Raw genomic sequence first — 18,265 nt, 5'->3', positions numbered from 1 at the left:
GGAATCCTGAGGGCTCCACTATGACACGTGCAAAGTTCCGTCTGAACTTTATATAAGACGGTGAGGCTCAGTCAGTCACTCAGTGTTGCCTGAGAGGGCAACACTGCAACAGCCGGCCGCCAGGCTGTCTTTTTTTTGCACAGCTAGTTGCCTCCAGGAGGCCACAAGAGGGAGACAAGGGACTGCAAAATGGAAAATAGGCATCCACCAACTTTACAGACAACTTCTCCTTGCTCCTACAACCTCCATCCTTGCACAGTTTGTTATTCTTCTAGGTAACATAGTAACAAATCCAAATTGCTGCTCTCTTTGTAGGCAAGCAAGGCTTTGTTGCAACTGCAATTCTTACTTCTTCTTGAAATGTAGGGACGACAGTACATTCCATCACATCCATCTAGTGTACACAGGTAGGTCCATTGTGGCGGGCAGGCGAGCGGGCGGGCTGCTTTATTGGCTGTTTGCTGTTCCCCTACTCCACTCCACTATTTGACTGTTGTGCTGCATCAATCAATCAATCAATCAATCAATCAATCAATCAATCAATCAATCAATCAGTGGCTGGCTCAGGTGCAGCTCTTTAACTTACCTAAAAGGGAGGGCGGAGAGAAGACAAGGAAGGTGAATGAGGTGTTCCAATGTGAAATGCCGGAAACACAGAAACACAGACGACACACAACAAGAGGTGGCAATCTATTCATTAATTGCATTTAATCAATGAGCTCATTATCACTCATGCATTGTCCAACAGGTGTTGAAATAATGGGATTAAAAGGGGAGATCCCTTCAGAAAGACAGAAACAATAGCAAAGACAAAAAACACTTTTGGAATCTGCTTTTAGTCAACACATAAGGAAAGGGTGCACCGGTCCTGGAAATACTGCAATACCAGGTCAATGCGTGGAGTGGACAGAGCAAGCTCTATTTCCATCTCCCTGTTCTAAAAATCCATTTAATATATGGTCCCCAGATAGGGGACGTATCAGATATTAAACTGATAAGAACAGATACTACACTTGATCTTAGCCAAAAGGCCGAGAAGCGATAACCCGAACGGGCCGCGCGTTGCCCGAGCCTGCCCGATACTGCTGTTCAGCCCTTGCAGCGATTCAGCCTACTTCTAGGCAATTCCATGGGGCCCTGCAGGCTCACACACTCACAGCTACACGGGAGGTGAATAAAGGCCGGAGAGGAAGCCAGACAGGATTTGCTTCTTTTGCTTGCACCACAATGCAGTGCTGAAAGAGGAGGAATCTACATAAAAACGCCTTCCTGGCAACGCCCAAATGCCCTGCTGCCATGCAGATAAACAATGGCAGCGGCAGCAAGTGCATGCCCACAGCCACCCCTTGTTCCTTCACACCTTGTATCAGCTGTAATCCAGTCCAGTCCAGTGCTGCCTGCTGAGCAGCACTGACCAAAACTGCCTGGGCCCAGGCTTTTATCTCTGAGGCCCCATTATGATGTCAGAAAGCTGGCTCTGGAATCCTGAGGGCTCCACTATGACACGTGCAAAGTTCCGTCTGAACTTTATATAAGACGGTGAGGCTCAGTCAGTCACTCAGTGTTGCCTGAGAGGGCAACACTGCAACAGCCGGCCGCCAGGCTGTCTTTTTTTTGCACAGCTAGTTGCCTCCAGGAGGCCACAAGAGGGAGACAAGGGACTGCAAAATGGAAAATAGGCATCCACCAACTTTACAGACAACTTCTCCTTGCTCCTACAACCTCCATCCTTGCACAGTTTGTTATTCTTCTAGGTAACATAGTAACAAATCCAAATTGCTGCTCTCTTTGTAGGCAAGCAAGGCTTTGTTGCAACTGCAATTCTTACTTCTTCTTGAAATGTAGGGACGACAGTACATTCCATCACATCCATCTAGTGTACACAGGTAGGTCCATTGTGGCGGGCAGGCGAGCGGGCGGGCTGCTTTATTGGCTGTTTGCTGTTCCCCTACTCCACTCCACTATTTGACTGTTGTGCTGCATCAATCAATCAATCAATCAATCAATCAATCAATCAATCAATCAATCAATCAATCAGTGGCTGGCTCAGGTGCAGCTCTTTAACTTACCTAAAAGGGAGGGCGGAGAGAAGACAAGGAAGGTGAATGAGGTGTTCCAATGTGAAATGCCGGAAACACAGAAACACAGACGACACACAACAAGAGGTGGCAATCTATTCATTAATTGCATTTAATCAATGAGCTCATTATCACTCATGCATTGTCCAACAGGTGTTGAAATAATGGGATTAAAAGGGGAGATCCCTTCAGAAAGACAGAAACAATAGCAAAGACAAAAAACACTTTTGGAATCTGCTTTTAGTCAACACATAAGGAAAGGGTGCACCGGTCCTGGAAATACTGCAATACCAGGTCAATGCGTGGAGTGGACAGAGCAAGCTCTATTTCCATCTCCCTGTTCTAAAAATCCATTTAATATATGGTCCCCAGATAGGGGACGTATCAGATATTAAACTGATAAGAACAGATACTACACTTGATCTTAGCCAAAAGGCCGAGAAGCGATAACCCGAACGGGCCGCGCGTTGCCCGAGCCTGCCCGATACTGCTGTTCAGCCCTTGCAGCGATTCAGCCTACTTCTAGGCAATTCCATGGGGCCCTGCAGGCTCACACACTCACAGCTACACGGGAGGTGAATAAAGGCCGGAGAGGAAGCCAGACAGGATTTGCTTCTTTTGCTTGCACCACAATGCAGTGCTGAAAGAGGAGGAATCTACATAAAAACGCCTTCCTGGCAACGCCCAAATGCCCTGCTGCCATGCAGATAAACACTGGCAGCGGCAGCAAGTGCATGCCCACAGCCACCCCTTGTTCCTTCACACCTTGTATCAGCTGTAATCCAGTCCAGTCCAGTGCTGCCTGCTGAGCAGCACTGACCAACACTGCCTGGGCCCAGGCTTTTATCTCTGAGGCCCCATTATGATGTCAGAAAGCTGGCTCTGGAATCCTGAGGGCTCCACTATGACACGTGCAAAGTTCCGTCTGAACTTTATATAAGACGGTGAGGCTCAGTCAGTCACTCAGTGTTGCCTGAGAGGGCAACACTGCAACAGCCGGCCGCCAGGCTGTCTTTTTTTTGCACAGCTAGTTGCCTCCAGGAGGCCACAAGAGGGAGACAAGGGACTGCAAAATGGAAAATAGGCATCCACCAACTTTACAGACAACTTCTCCTTGCTCCTACAACCTCCATCCTTGCACAGTTTGTTATTCTTCTAGGTAACATAGTAACAAATCCAAATTGCTGCTCTCTTTGTAGGCAAGCAAGGCTTTGTTGCAACTGCAATTCTTACTTCTTCTTGAAATGTAGGGACGACAGTACATTCCATCACATCCATCTAGTGTACACAGGTAGGTCCATTGTGGCGGGCAGGCGAGCGGGCGGGCTGCTTTATTGGCTGTTTGCTGTTCCCCTACTCCACTCCACTATTTGACTGTTGTGCTGCATCAATCAATCAATCAATCAATCAATCAATCAATCAATCAATCAATCAGTGGCTGGCTCAGGTGCAGCTCTTTAACTTACCTAAAAGGGAGGGCGGAGAGAAGACAAGGAAGGTGAATGAGGTGTTCCAATGTGAAATGCCGGAAACACAGAAACACAGACGACACACAACAAGAGGTGGCAATCTATTCATTAATTGCATTTAATCAATGAGCTCATTATCACTCATGCATTGTCCAACAGGTGTTGAAATAATGGGATTAAAAGGGGAGATCCCTTCAGAAAGACAGAAACAATAGCAAAGACAAAAAACACTTTTGGAATCTGCTTTTAGTCAACACATAAGGAAAGGGTGCACCGGTCCTGGAAATACTGCAATACCAGGTCAATGCGTGGAGTGGACAGAGCAAGCTCTATTTCCATCTCCCTGTTCTAAAAATCCATTTAATATATGGTCCCCAGATAGGGGACGTATCAGATATTAAACTGATAAGAACAGATACTACACTTGATCTTAGCCAAAAGGCCGAGAAGCGATAACCCGAACGGGCCGCGCGTTGCCCGAGCCTGCCCGATACTGCTGTTCAGCCCTTGCAGCGATTCAGCCTACTTCTAGGCAATTCCATGGGGCCCTGCAGGCTCACACACTCACAGCTACACGGGAGGTGAATAAAGGCCGGAGAGGAAGCCAGACAGGATTTGCTTCTTTTGCTTGCACCACAATGCAGTGCTGAAAGAGGAGGAATCTACATAAAAACGCCTTCCTGGCAACGCCCAAATGCCCTGCTGCCATGCAGATAAACACTGGCAGCGGCAGCAAGTGCATGCCCACAGCCACCCCTTGTTCCTTCACACCTTGTATCAGCTGTAATCCAGTCCAGTCCAGTGCTGCCTGCTGAGCAGCACTGACCAACACTGCCTGGGCCCAGGCTTTTATCTCTGAGGCCCCATTATGATGTCAGAAAGCTGGCTCTGGAATCCTGAGGGCTCCACTATGACACGTGCAAAGTTCCGTCTGAACTTTATATAAGACGGTGAGGCTCAGTCAGTCACTCAGTGTTGCCTGAGAGGGCAACACTGCAACAGCCGGCCGCCAGGCTGTCTTTTTTTTGCACAGCTAGTTGCCTCCAGGAGGCCACAAGAGGGAGACAAGGGACTGCAAAATGGAAAATAGGCATCCACCAACTTTACAGACAACTTCTCCTTGCTCCTACAACCTCCATCCTTGCACAGTTTGTTATTCTTCTAGGTAACATAGTAACAAATCCAAATTGCTGCTCTCTTTGTAGGCAAGCAAGGCTTTGTTGCAACTGCAATTCTTACTTCTTCTTGAAATGTAGGGACGACAGTACATTCCATCACATCCATCTAGTGTACACAGGTAGGTCCATTGTGGCGGGCAGGCGAGCGGGCGGGCTGCTTTATTGGCTGTTTGCTGTTCCCCTACTCCACTCCACTATTTGACTGTTGTGCTGCATCAATCAATCAATCAATCAATCAATCAATCAATCAATCAATCAATCAATCAGTGGCTGGCTCAGGTGCAGCTCTTTAACTTACCTAAAAGGGAGGGCGGAGAGAAGACAAGGAAGGTGAATGAGGTGTTCCAATGTGAAATGCCGGAAACACAGAAACACAGACGACACACAACAAGAGGTGGCAATCTATTCATTAATTGCATTTAATCAATGAGCTCATTATCACTCATGCATTGTCCAACAGGTGTTGAAATAATGGGATTAAAAGGGGAGATCCCTTCAGAAAGACAGAAACAATAGCAAAGACAAAAAACACTTTTGGAATCTGCTTTTAGTCAACACATAAGGAAAGGGTGCACCGGTCCTGGAAATACTGCAATACCAGGTCAATGCGTGGAGTGGACAGAGCAAGCTCTATTTCCATCTCCCTGTTCTAAAAATCCATTTAATATATGGTCCCCAGATAGGGGACGTATCAGATATTAAACTGATAAGAACAGATACTACACTTGATCTTAGCCAAAAGGCCGAGAAGCGATAACCCGAACGGGCCGCGCGTTGCCCGAGCCTGCCCGATACTGCTGTTCAGCCCTTGCAGCGATTCAGCCTACTTCTAGGCAATTCCATGGGGCCCTGCAGGCTCACACACTCACAGCTACACGGGAGGTGAATAAAGGCCGGAGAGGAAGCCAGACAGGATTTGCTTCTTTTGCTTGCACCACAATGCAGTGCTGAAAGAGGAGGAATCTACATAAAAACGCCTTCCTGGCAACGCCCAAATGCCCTGCTGCCATGCAGATAAACACTGGCAGCGGCAGCAAGTGCATGCCCACAGCCACCCCTTGTTCCTTCACACCTTGTATCAGCTGTAATCCAGTCCAGTCCAGTGCTGCCTGCTGAGCAGCACTGACCAACACTGCCTGGGCCCAGGCTTTTATCTCTGAGGCCCCATTATGATGTCAGAAAGCTGGCTCTGGAATCCTGAGGGCTCCACTATGACACGTGCAAAGTTCCGTCTGAACTTTATATAAGACGGTGAGGCTCAGTCAGTCACTCAGTGTTGCCTGAGAGGGCAACACTGCAACAGCCGGCCGCCAGGCTGTCTTTTTTTTGCACAGCTAGTTGCCTCCAGGAGGCCACAAGAGGGAGACAAGGGACTGCAAAATGGAAAATAGGCATCCACCAACTTTACAGACAACTTCTCCTTGCTCCTACAACCTCCATCCTTGCACAGTTTGTTATTCTTCTAGGTAACATAGTAACAAATCCAAATTGCTGCTCTCTTTGTAGGCAAGCAAGGCTTTGTTGCAACTGCAATTCTTACTTCTTCTTGAAATGTAGGGACGACAGTACATTCCATCACATCCATCTAGTGTACACAGGTAGGTCCATTGTGGCGGGCAGGCGAGCGGGCGGGCTGCTTTATTGGCTGTTTGCTGTTCCCCTACTCCACTCCACTATTTGACTGTTGTGCTGCATCAATCAATCAATCAATCAATCAATCAATCAATCAATCAATCAATCAATCAATCAATCAATCAGTGGCTGGCTCAGGTGTAGCTCTTTAACTTACCTAAAAGGGAGGGCGGAGAGAAGACAAGGAAGGTGAATGAGGTGTTCCAATGTGAAATGCCGGAAACACAGAAACACAGACGACACACAACAAGAGGTGGCAATCTATTCATTAATTGCATTTAATCAATGAGCTCATTATCACTCATGCATTGTCCAACAGGTGTTGAAATAATGGGATTAAAAGGGGAGATCCCTTCAGAAAGACAGAAACAATAGCAAAGACAAAAAACACTTTTGGAATCTGCTTTTAGTCAACACATAAGGAAAGGGTGCACCGGTCCTGGAAATACTGCAATACCAGGTCAATGCGTGGAGTGGACAGAGCAAGCTCTATTTCCATCTCCCTGTTCTAAAAATCCATTTAATATATGGTCCCCAGATAGGGGACGTATCAGATATTAAACTGATAAGAACAGATACTACACTTGATCTTAGCCAAAAGGCCGAGAAGCGATAACCCGAACGGGCCGCGCGTTGCCCGAGCCTGCCCGATACTGCTGTTCAGCCCTTGCAGCGATTCAGCCTACTTCTAGGCAATTCCATGGGGCCCTGCAGGCTCACACACTCACAGCTACACGGGAGGTGAATAAAGGCCGGAGAGGAAGCCAGACAGGATTTGCTTCTTTTGCTTGCACCACAATGCAGTGCTGAAAGAGGAGGAATCTACATAAAAACGCCTTCCTGGCAACGCCCAAATGCCCTGCTGCCATGCAGATAAACACTGGCAGCGGCAGCAAGTGCATGCCCACAGCCACCCCTTGTTCCTAAACACCTTGTATCAGCTGTAATCCAGTCCAGTCCAGTGCTGCCTGCTGAGCAGCACTGACCAACACTGCCTGGGCCCAGGCTTTTATCTCTGAGGCCCCATTATGATGTCAGAAAGCTGGCTCTGGAATCCTGAGGGCTCCACTATGACACGTGCAAAGTTCCGTCTGAACTTTATATAAGACGGTGAGGCTCAGTCAGTCACTCAGTGTTGCCTGAGAGGGCAACACTGCAACAGCCGGCCGCCAGGCTGTCTTTTTTTTGCACAGCTAGTTGCCTCCAGGAGGCCACAAGAGGGAGACAAGGGACTGCAAAATGGAAAATAGGCATCCACCAACTTTACAGACAACTTCTCCTTGCTCCTACAACCTCCATCCTTGCACAGTTTGTTATTCTTCTAGGTAACATAGTAACAAATCCAAATTGCTGCTCTCTTTGTAGGCAAGCAAGGCTTTGTTGCAACTGCAATTCTTACTTCTTCTTGAAATGTAGGGACGACAGTACATTCCATCACATCCATCTAGTGTACACAGGTAGGTCCATTGTGGCGGGCAGGCGAGCGGGCGGGCTGCTTTATTGGCTGTTTGCTGTTCCCCTACTCCACTCCACTATTTGACTGTTGTGCTGCATCAATCAATCAATCAATCAATCAATCAATCAATCAATCAATCAATCAATCAGTGGCTGGCTCAGGTGCAGCTCTTTAACTTACCTAAAAGGGAGGGCGGAGAGAAGACAAGGAAGGTGAATGAGGTGTTCCAATGTGAAATGCCGGAAACACAGAAACACAGACGACACACAACAAGAGGTGGCAATCTATTCATTAATTGCATTTAATCAATGAGCTCATTATCACTCATGCATTGTCCAACAGGTGTTGAAATAATGGGATTAAAAGGGGAGATCCCTTCAGAAAGACAGAAACAATAGCAAAGACAAAAAACACTTTTGGAATCTGCTTTTAGTCAACACATAAGGAAAGGGTGCACCGGTCCTGGAAATACTGCAATACCAGGTCAATGCGTGGAGTGGACAGAGCAAGCTCTATTTCCATCTCCCTGTTCTAAAAATCCATTTAATATATGGTCCCCAGATAGGGGACGTATCAGATATTAAACTGATAAGAACAGATACTACACTTGATCTTAGCCAAAAGGCCGAGAAGCGATAACCCGAACGGGCCGCGCGTTGCCCGATCCTGCCCGATACTGCTGTTCAGCCCTTGCAGCGATTCAGCCTACTTCTAGGCAATTCCATGGGGCCCTGCAAGCTCACACACTCACAGCTACACGGGAGGTGAATAAAGGCCGGAGAGGAAGCCAGACAGGATTTGCTTCTTTTGCTTGCACCACAATGCAGTGCTGAAAGAGGAGGAATCTACATAAAAACGCCTTCCTGGCAACGCCCAAATGCCCTGCTGCCATGCAGATAAACACTGGCAGCGGCAGCAAGTGCATGCCCACAGCCACCCCTTGTTCCTTCACACCTTGTATCAGCTGTAATCCAGTCCAGTCCAGTGCTGCCTGCTGAGCAGCACTGACCAACACTGCCTGGGCCCAGGCTTTTATCTCTGAGGCCCCATTATGATGTCAGAAAGCTGGCTCTGGAATCCTGAGGGCTCCACTATGACACGTGCAAAGTTCCGTCTGAACTTTATATAAGACGGTGAGGCTCAGTCAGTCACTCAGTGTTGCCTGAGAGGGCAACACTGCAACAGCCGGCCGCCAGGCTGTCTTTTTTTTGCACAGCTAGTTGCCTCCAGGAGGCCACAAGAGGGAGACAAGGGACTGCAAAATGGAAAATAGGCATCCACCAACTTTACAGACAACTTCTCCTTGCTCCAACAACCTCCATCCTTGCACAGTTTGTTATTCTTCTAGGTAACATAGTAACAAATCCAAATTGCTGCTCTCTTTGTAGGCAAGCAAGGCTTTGTTGCAACTGCAATTCTTACTTCTTCTTGAAATGTAGGGACGACAGTACATTCCATCACATCCATCTAGTGTACACAGGTAGGTCCATTGTGGCGGGCAGGCGAGCGGGCGGGCTGCTTTATTGGCTGTTTGCTGTTCCCCTACTCCACTCCACTATTTGACTGTTGTGCTGCATCAATCAATCAATCAATCAATCAATCAATCAATCAATCAATCAATCAATCAATCAGTGGCTGGCTCAGGTGCAGCTCTTTAACTTACCTAAAAGGGAGGGCGGAGAGAAGACAAGGAAGGTGAATGAGGTGTTCCAATGTGAAATGCCGGAAACACAGAAACACAGACGACACACAACAAGAGGTGGCAATCTATTCATTAATTGCATTTAATCAATGAGCTCATTATCACTCATGCATTGTCCAACAGGTGTTGAAATAATGGGATTAAAAGGGGAGATCCCTTCAGAAAGACAGAAACAATAGCAAAGACAAAAAACACTTTTGGAATCTGCTTTTAGTCAACACATAAGGAAAGGGTGCACCGGTCCTGGAAATACTGCAATACCAGGTCAATGCGTGGAGTGGACAGAGCAAGCTCTATTTCCATCTCCCTGTTCTAAAAATCCATTTAATATATGGTCCCCAGATAGGGGACGTATCAGATATTAAACTGATAAGATCAGATACTACACTTGATCTTAGCCAAAAGGCCGAGAAGCGATAACCCGAACGGGCCGCGCGTTGCCCGAGCCTGCCCGATACTGCTGTTCAGCCCTTGCAGCGATTCAGCCTACTTCTAGGCAATTCCATGGGGCCCTGCAGGCTCACACACTCACAGCTACACGGGAGGTGAATAAAGGCCGGAGAGGAAGCCAGACAGGATTTGCTTCTTTTGCTTGCACCACAATGCAGTGCTGAAAGAGGAGGAATCTACATAAAAACGCCTTCCTGGCAACGCCCAAATGCCCTGCTGCCATGCAGATAAACACTGGCAGCGGCAGCAAGTGCATGCCCACAGCCACCCCTTGTTCCTTCACACCTTGTATCAGCTGTAATCCAGTCCAGTCCAGTGCTGCCTGCTGAGCAGCACTGACCAACACTGCCTGGGCCCAGGCTTTTATCTCTGAGGCCCCATTATGATGTCAGAAAGCTGGCTCTGGAATCCTGAGGGCTCCACTATGACACGTGCAAAGTTCCGTCTGAACTTTATATAAGACGGTGAGGCTCAGTCAGTCACTCAGTGTTGCCTGAGAGGGCAACACTGCAACAGCCGGCCGCCAGGCTGTCTTTTTTTTGCACAGCTAGTTGCCTCCAGGAGGCCACAAGAGGGAGACAAGGGACTGCAAAATGGAAAATAGGCATCCACCAACTTTACAGACAACTTCTCCTTGCTCCTACAACCTCCATCCTTGCACAGTTTGTTATTCTTCTAGGTAACATAGTAACAAATCCAAATTGCTGCTCTCTTTGTAGGCAAGCAAGGCTTTGTTGCAACTGCAATTCTTACTTCTTCTTGAAATGTAGGGACGACAGTACATTCCATCACATCCATCTAGTGTACACAGGTAGGTCCATTGTGGCGGGCAGGCGAGCGGGCGGGCTGCTTTATTGGCTGTTTGCTGTTCCCCTACTCCACTCCACTATTTGACTGTTGTGCTGCATCAATCAATCAATCAATCAATCAATCAATCAATCAATCAATCAATCAATCAGTGGCTGGCTCAGGTGCAGCTCTTTAACTTACCTAAAAGGGAGGGCGGAGAGAAGACAAGGAAGGTGAATGAGGTGTTCCAATGTGAAATGCCGGAAACACAGAAACACAGACGACACACAACAAGAGGTGGCAATCTATTCATTAATTGCATTTAATCAATGAGCTCATTATCACTCATGCATTGTCCAACAGGTGTTGAAATAATGGGATTAAAAGGGGAGATCCCTTCAGAAAGACAGAAACAATAGCAAAGACAAAAAACACTTTTGGAATCTGCTTTTAGTCAACACATAAGGAAAGGGTGCACCGGTCCTGGAAATACTGCAATACCAGGTCAATGCGTGGAGTGGACAGAGCAAGCTCTATTTCCATCTCCCTGTTCTAAAAATCCATTTAATATATGGTCCCCAGATAGGGGACGTATCAGATATTAAACTGATAAGAACAGATACTACACTTGATCTTAGCCAAAAGGCCGAGAAGCGATAACCCGAACGGGCCGCGCGTTGCCCGAGCCTGCCCGATACTGCTGTTCAGCCCTTGCAGCGATTCAGCCTACTTCTAGGCAATTCCATGGGGCCCTGCAGGCTCACACACTCACAGCTACACGGGAGGTGAATAAAGGCCGGAGAGGAAGCCAGACAGGATTTGCTTCTTTTGCTTGCACCACAATGCAGTGCTGAAAGAGGAGGAATCTACATAAAAACGCCTTCCTGGCAACGCCCAAATGCCCTGCTGCCATGCAGATAAACACTGGCAGCGGCAGCAAGTGCATGCCCACAGCCACCCCTTGTTCCTTCACACCTTGTATCAGCTGTAATCCAGTCCAGTCCAGTGCTGCCTGCTGAGCAGCACTGACCAACACTGCCTGGGCCCAGGCTTTTATCTCTGAGGCCCCATTATGATGTCAGAAAGCTGGCTCTGGAATCCTGAGGGCTCCACTATGACACGTGCAAAGTTCCGTCTGAACTTTATATAAGACGGTGAGGCTCAGTCAGTCACTCAGTGTTGCCTGAGAGGGCAACACTGCAACAGCCGGCCGCCAGGCTGTCTTTTTTTTGCACAGCTAGTTGCCTCCAGGAGGCCACAAGAGGGAGACAAGGGACTGCAAAATGGAAAATAGGCATCCACCAACTTTACAGACAACTTCTCCTTGCTCCTACAACCTCCATCCTTGCACAGTTTGTTATTCTTCTAGGTAACATAGTAACAAATCCAAATTGCTGCTCTCTTTGTAGGCAAGCAAGGCTTTGTTGCAACTGCAATTCTTACTTCTTCTTGAAATGTAGGGACGACAGTACATTCCATCACATCCATCTAGTGTACACAGGTAGGTCCATTGTGGCGGGCAGGCGAGCGGGCGGGCTGCTTTATTGGCTGTTTGCTGTTCCCCTACTCCACTCCACTATTTGACTGTTGTGCTGCATCAATCAATCAATCAATCAATCAATCAATCAATCAATCAATCAATCAATCAATCAATCAGTGGCTGGCTCAGGTGCAGCTCTTTAACTTACCTAAAAGGGAGGGCGGAGAGAAGACAAGGAAGGTGAATGAGGTGTTCCAATGTGAAATGCCGGAAACACAGAAACACAGACGACACACAACAAGAGGTGGCAATCTATTCATTAATTGCATTTAATCAATGAGCTCATTATCACTCATGCATTGTCCAACAGGTGTTGAAATAATGGGATTAAAAGGGGAGATCCCTTCAGAAAGACAGAAACAATAGCAAAGACAAAAAACACTTTTGGAATCTGCTTTTAGTCAACACATAAGGAAAGGGTGCACCGGTCCTGGAAATACTGCAATACCAGGTCAATGCGTGGAGTGGACAGAGCAAGCTCTATTTCCATCTCCCTGTTCTAAAAATCCATTTAATATATGGTCCCCAGATAGGGGACGTATCAGATATTAAACTGATAAGAACAGATACTACACTTGATCTTAGCCAAAAGGCCGAGAAGCGATAACCCGAACGGGCCGCGCGTTGCCCGAGCCTGCCCGATACTGCTGTTCAGCCCTTGCAGCGATTCAGCCTACTTCTAGGCAATTCCATGGGGCCCTGCAGGCTCACACACTCACAGCTACACGGGAGGTGAATAAAGGCCGGAGAGGAAGCCAGACAGGATTTGCTTCTTTTGCTTGCACCACAATGCAGTGCTGAAAGAGGAGGAATCTACATAAAAACGCCTTCCTGGCAACGCCCAAATGCCCTGCTGCCATGCAGATAAACACTGGCAGCGGCAGCAAGTGCATGCCCACAGCCACCCCTTGTTCCTTCACACCTTGTATCAGCTGTAATCCAGTCCAGTCCAGTGCTGCCTGCTGAGCAGCACTGACCAACACTGCCTGGGCCCAGGCTTTTATCTCTGAGGCCCCATTATGATGTCAGAAAGCTGGCTCTGGAATCCTGAGGGCTCCACTATGACACGTGCAAAGTTCCGTCTGAACTTTATATAAGACGGTGAGGCTCAGTCAGTCACTCAGTGTTGCCTGAGAGGGCAACACTGCAACAGCCGGCCGCCAGGCTGTCTTTTTTTTGCACAGCTAGTTGCCTCCAGGAGGCCACAAGAGGGAGACAAGGGACTGCAAAATGGAAAATAGGCATCCACCAACTTTACAGACAACTTCTCCTTGCTCCTACAACCTCCATCCTTGCACAGTTTGTTATTCTTCTAGGTAACATAGTAACAAATCCAAATTGCTGCTCTCTTTGTAGGCAAGCAAGGCTTTGTTGCAACTGCAATTCTTACTTCTTCTTGAAATGTAGGGACGACAGTACATTCCATCACATCCATCTAGTGTACACAGGTAGGTCCATTGTGGCGGGCAGGCGAGCGGGCGGGCTGCTTTATTGGCTGTTTGCTGTTCCCCTACTCCACTCCACTATTTGACTGTTGTGCTGCATCAATCAATCAATCAATCAATCAATCAATCAGTGGCTGGCTCAGGTGCAGCTCTTTAACTTACCTAAAAGGGAGGGCGGAGAGAAGACAAGGAAGGTGAATGAGGTGTTCCAATGTGAAATGCCGGAAACACAGAAACACAGACGACACACAACAAGAGGTGGCAATCTATTCATTAATTGCATTTAATCAATGAGCTCATTATCACTCATGCATTGTCCAACAGGTGTTGAAATAATGGGATTAAAAGGGGAGATCCCTTCAGAAAGACAGAAACAATAGCAAAGACAAAAAACACTTTTGGAATCTGCTTTTAGTCAACACATAAGGAAAGGGTGCACCGGTCCTGGAAATACTGCAATACCAGGTCAATGCGTGGAGTGGACAGAGCAAGCTCTATTTCCATCTCCCTGTTCTAAAAATCCATTTAATATATGGTCCCCAGATAGGGGACGTATCAGATATTAAACTGATAAGAACAGATACTACACTTGATCTTAGCCAAAAGGCCGAGAAGCGATAACCCGAACGGGCCGCGCGTTGCCCGAGCCTGCCCGATACTGCTGTTCAGCCCTTGCAGCGATTCAGCCTACTTCTAGGCAATTCCATGGGGCCCTGCAGGCTCACACACTCACAGCTACACGGGAGGTGAATAAAGGCCGGAGAGGAAGCCAGACAGGATTTGCTTCTTTTGCTTGCACCACAATGCAGTGCTGAAAGAGGAGGAATCTACATAAAAACGCCTTCCTGGCAACGCCCAAATGCCCTGCTGCCATGCAGATAAACACTGGCAGCGGCAGCAAGTGCATGCCCACAGCCACCCCTTGTTCCTTCACACCTTGTATCAGCTGTAATCCAGTCCAGTCCAGTGCTGCCTGCTGAGCAGCACTGACCAACACTGCCTGGGCCCAGGCTTTTATCTCTGAGGCCCCATTATGATGTCAGAAAGCTGGCTCTGGAATCCTGAGGGCTCCACTATGACACGTGCAAAGTTCCGTCTGAACTTTATATAAGACGGTGAGGCTCAGTCAGTCACTCAGTGTTGCCTGAGAGGGCAACACTGCAACAGCCGGCCGCCAGGCTGTCTTTTTTTTGCACAGCTAGTTGCCTCCAGGAGGCCACAAGAGGGAGACAAGGGACTGCAAAATGGAAAATAGGCATCCACCAACTTTACAGACAACTTCTCCTTGCTCCTACAACCTCCATCCTTGCACAGTTTGTTATTCTTCTAGGTAACATAGTAACAAATCCAAATTGCTGCTCTCTTTGTAGGCAAGCAAGGCTTTGTTGCAACTGCAATTCTTACTTCTTCTTGAAATGTAGGGACGACAGTACATTCCATCACATCCATCTAGTGTACACAGGTAGGTCCATTGTGGCGGGCAGGCGAGCGGGCGGGCTGCTTTATTGGCTGTTTGCTGTTCCCCTACTCCACTCCACTATTTGACTGTTGTGCTGCATCAATCAATCAATCAATCAATCAATCAATCAATCAATCAATCAATCAATCAATCAATCAATCAATCAGTGGCTGGCTCAGGTGCAGCTCTTTAACTTACCTAAAAGGGAGGGCGGAGAGAAGACAAGGAAGGTGAATGAGGTGTTCCAATGTGAAATGCTGGAAACACAGAAACACAGACGACACACAACAAGAGGTGGCAATCTATTCATTAATTGCATTTAATCAATGAGCTCATTATCACTCATGCATTGTCCAACAGGTGTTGAAATAATGGGATTAAAAGGGGAGATCCCTTCAGAAAGACAGAAACAATAGCAAAGACAAAAAACACTTTTGGAATCTGCTTTTAGTCAACACATAAGGAAAGGGTGCACCGGTCCTGGAAATACTGCAATACCAGGTCAATGCGTGGAGTGGACAGAGCAAGCTCTATTTCCATCTCCCTGTTCTAAAAATCCATTTAATATATGGTCCCCAGATAGGGGACGTATCAGATATTAAACTGATAAGAACAGATACTACACTTGATCTTAGCCAAAAGGCCGAGAAGCGATAACCCGAACGGGCCGCGCGTTGCCCGAGCCTGCCCGATACTGCTGTTCAGCCCTTGCAGCGATTCAGCCTACTTCTAGGCAATTCCATGGGGCCCTGCAGGCTCACACACTCACAGCTACACGGGAGGTGAATAAAGGCCGGAGAGGAAGCCAGACAGGATTTGCTTCTTTTGCTTGCACCACAATGCAGTGCTGAAAGAGGAGGAATCTACATAAAAACGCCTTCCTGGCAACGCCCAAATGCCCTGCTGCCATGCAGATAAACACTGGCAGCGGCAGCAAGTGCATGCCCACAGCCACCCCTTGTTCCTTCACACCTTGTATCAGCTGTAATCCAGTCCAGTCCAGTGCTGCCTGCTGAGCAGCACTGACCAACACTGCCTGGGCCCAGGCTTTTATCTCTGAGGCCCCATTATGATGTCAGAAAGCTGGCTCTGGAATCCTGAGGGCTCCACTATGACACGTGCAAAGTTCCGTCTGAACTTTATATAAGACGGTGAGGCTCAGTCAGTCACTCAGTGTTGCCTGAGAGGGCAACACTGCAACAGCCGGCCGCCAGGCTGTCTTTTTTTTGCACAGCTAGTTGCCTCCAGGAGGCCACAAGAGGGAGACAAGGGACTGCAAAATGGAAAATAGGCATCCACCAACTTTACAGACAACTTCTCCTTGCTCCTACAACCTCCATCCTTGCACAGTTTGTTATTCTTCTAGGTAACATAGTAACAAATCCAAATTGCTGCTCTCTTTGTAGGCAAGCAAGGCTTTGTTTCAACTGCAATTCTTACTTCTTCTTGAAATGTAGGGACGACAGTACATTCCATCACATCCATCTAGTGTACACAGGTAGGTCCATTGTGGCGGGCAGGCGAGCGGGCGGGCTGCTTTATTGGCTGTTTGCTGTTCCCCTACTCCACTCCACTATTTGACTGTTGTGCTGCATCAATCAATCAATCAATCAATCAATCAATCAATCAATCAATCAATCAGTGGCTGGCTCAGGTGCAGCTCTTTAACTTACCTAAAAGGGAGGGCGGAGAGAAGACAAGGAAGGTGAATGAGGTGTTCCAATGTGAAATGCCGGAAACACAGAAACACAGACGACACACAACAAGAGGTGGCAATCTATTCATTAATTGCATTTAATCAATGAGCTCATTATCACTCATGCATTGTCCAACAGGTGTTGAAATAATGGGATTAAAAGGGGAGATCCCTTCAGAAAGACAGAAACAATAGCAAAGACAAAAAACACTTTTGGAATCTGCTTTTAGTCAACACATAAGGAAAGGGTGCACCGGTCCTGGAAATACTGCAATACCAGGTCAATGCGTGGAGTGGACAGAGCAAGCTCTATTTCCATCTCCCTGTTCTAAAAATCCATTTAATATATGGTCCCCAGATAGGGGACGTATCAGATATTAAACTGATAAGAACAGATACTACACTTGATCTTAGCCAAAAGGCCGAGAAGCGATAACCCGAACGGGCCGCGCGTTGCCCGAGCCTGCCCGATACTGCTGTTCAGCCCTTGCAGCGATTCAGCCTACTTCTAGGCAATTCCATGGGGCCCTGCAGGCTCACACACTCACAGCTACACGGGAGGTGAATAAAGGCCGGAGAGGAAGCCAGACAGGATTTGCTTCTTTTGCTTGCACCACAATGCAGTGCTGAAAGAGGAGGAATCTACATAAAAACGCCTTCCTGGCAACGCCCAAATGCCCTGCTGCCATGCAGATAAACACTGGCAGCGGCAGCAAGTGCATGCCCACAGCCACCCCTTGTTCCTTCACACCTTGTATCAGCTGTAATCCAGTCCAGTCCAGTGCTGCCTGCTGAGCAGCACTGACCAACACTGCCTGGGCCCAGGCTTTTATCTCTGAGGCCCCATTATGATGTCAGAAAGCTGGCTCTGGAATCCTGAGGGCTCCACTATGACACGTGCAAAGTTCCGTCTGAACTTTATATAAGACGGTGAGGCTCAGTCAGTCACTCAGTGTTGCCTGAGAGGGCAACACTGCAACAGCCGGCCGCCAGGCTGTCTTTTTTTTGCACAGCTAGTTGCCTCCAGGAGGCCACAAGAGGGAGACAAGGGACTGCAAAATGGAAAATAGGCATCCACCAACTTTACAGACAACTTCTCCTTGCTCCTACAACCTCCATCCTTGCACAGTTTGTTATTCTTCTAGGTAACATAGTAACAAATCCAAATTGCTGCTCTCTTTGTAGGCAAGCAAGGCTTTGTTGCAACTGCAATTCTTACTTCTTCTTGAAATGTAGGGACGACAGTACATTCCATCACATCCATCTAGTGTACACAGGTAGGTCCATTGTGGCGGGCAGGCGAGCGGGCGGGCTGCTTTATTGGCTGTTTGCTGTTCCCCTACTCCACTCCACTATTTGACTGTTGTGCTG

General features: G+C 47.8%; 12 non-coding genes across 12 annotated transcripts; all 12 read right to left on the bottom strand.

The window, feature by feature from the left end:
• Positions 1–852: 852 nt before the first annotated feature.
• LOC142684526 (U2 spliceosomal RNA) lies at positions 853–1,043 on the bottom strand. Its single transcript, XR_012854142.1, has one exon. It is a non-coding gene; the product is annotated as a U2 spliceosomal RNA (small nuclear RNA).
• A 1,292-nt stretch (positions 1,044–2,335) lies between these two features.
• LOC142684525 (U2 spliceosomal RNA) lies at positions 2,336–2,526 on the bottom strand. The gene has a single exon (XR_012854141.1). It is a non-coding gene; the product is annotated as a U2 spliceosomal RNA (small nuclear RNA).
• Positions 2,527–3,810: 1,284 nt separating this feature from the next.
• Positions 3,811–4,001, bottom strand: LOC142684523 (U2 spliceosomal RNA). Its single transcript, XR_012854139.1, has one exon. It is a non-coding gene; the product is annotated as a U2 spliceosomal RNA (small nuclear RNA).
• A 1,288-nt stretch (positions 4,002–5,289) lies between these two features.
• On the bottom strand, positions 5,290–5,480 carry LOC142684521 (U2 spliceosomal RNA). The gene has a single exon (XR_012854138.1). It is a non-coding gene; the product is annotated as a U2 spliceosomal RNA (small nuclear RNA).
• Positions 5,481–6,780: 1,300 nt separating this feature from the next.
• LOC142684520 (U2 spliceosomal RNA) lies at positions 6,781–6,971 on the bottom strand. The gene has a single exon (XR_012854137.1). It is a non-coding gene; the product is annotated as a U2 spliceosomal RNA (small nuclear RNA).
• Positions 6,972–8,259: 1,288 nt separating this feature from the next.
• Positions 8,260–8,450, bottom strand: LOC142684519 (U2 spliceosomal RNA). Its single transcript, XR_012854136.1, has one exon. It is a non-coding gene; the product is annotated as a U2 spliceosomal RNA (small nuclear RNA).
• Positions 8,451–9,742: 1,292 nt separating this feature from the next.
• Positions 9,743–9,933, bottom strand: LOC142684760 (U2 spliceosomal RNA). The gene has a single exon (XR_012854354.1). It is a non-coding gene; the product is annotated as a U2 spliceosomal RNA (small nuclear RNA).
• A 1,288-nt stretch (positions 9,934–11,221) lies between these two features.
• Positions 11,222–11,412, bottom strand: LOC142684518 (U2 spliceosomal RNA). The gene has a single exon (XR_012854135.1). It is a non-coding gene; the product is annotated as a U2 spliceosomal RNA (small nuclear RNA).
• Positions 11,413–12,708: 1,296 nt separating this feature from the next.
• On the bottom strand, positions 12,709–12,899 carry LOC142684517 (U2 spliceosomal RNA). The gene has a single exon (XR_012854134.1). It is a non-coding gene; the product is annotated as a U2 spliceosomal RNA (small nuclear RNA).
• Positions 12,900–14,167: 1,268 nt separating this feature from the next.
• Positions 14,168–14,358, bottom strand: LOC142684516 (U2 spliceosomal RNA). The gene has a single exon (XR_012854133.1). It is a non-coding gene; the product is annotated as a U2 spliceosomal RNA (small nuclear RNA).
• Positions 14,359–15,662: 1,304 nt separating this feature from the next.
• LOC142684515 (U2 spliceosomal RNA) lies at positions 15,663–15,853 on the bottom strand. The gene has a single exon (XR_012854132.1). It is a non-coding gene; the product is annotated as a U2 spliceosomal RNA (small nuclear RNA).
• Positions 15,854–17,137: 1,284 nt separating this feature from the next.
• Positions 17,138–17,328, bottom strand: LOC142684514 (U2 spliceosomal RNA). The gene has a single exon (XR_012854131.1). It is a non-coding gene; the product is annotated as a U2 spliceosomal RNA (small nuclear RNA).
• Between the last annotated feature and the right edge of the window lie 937 nt (positions 17,329–18,265).

The sequence above is a fragment of the Rhinoderma darwinii genome (genome assembly GCF_050947455.1).
Source record: "Rhinoderma darwinii isolate aRhiDar2 chromosome 5 unlocalized genomic scaffold, aRhiDar2.hap1 SUPER_5_unloc_10, whole genome shotgun sequence".
In the NCBI taxonomy this organism is placed as follows: Eukaryota; Metazoa; Chordata; class Amphibia; order Anura; family Rhinodermatidae; genus Rhinoderma; species Rhinoderma darwinii.
Note: the sequence above shows the minus strand (reverse complement) of the source record. Positions and strands in the feature narration are given on the sequence as shown.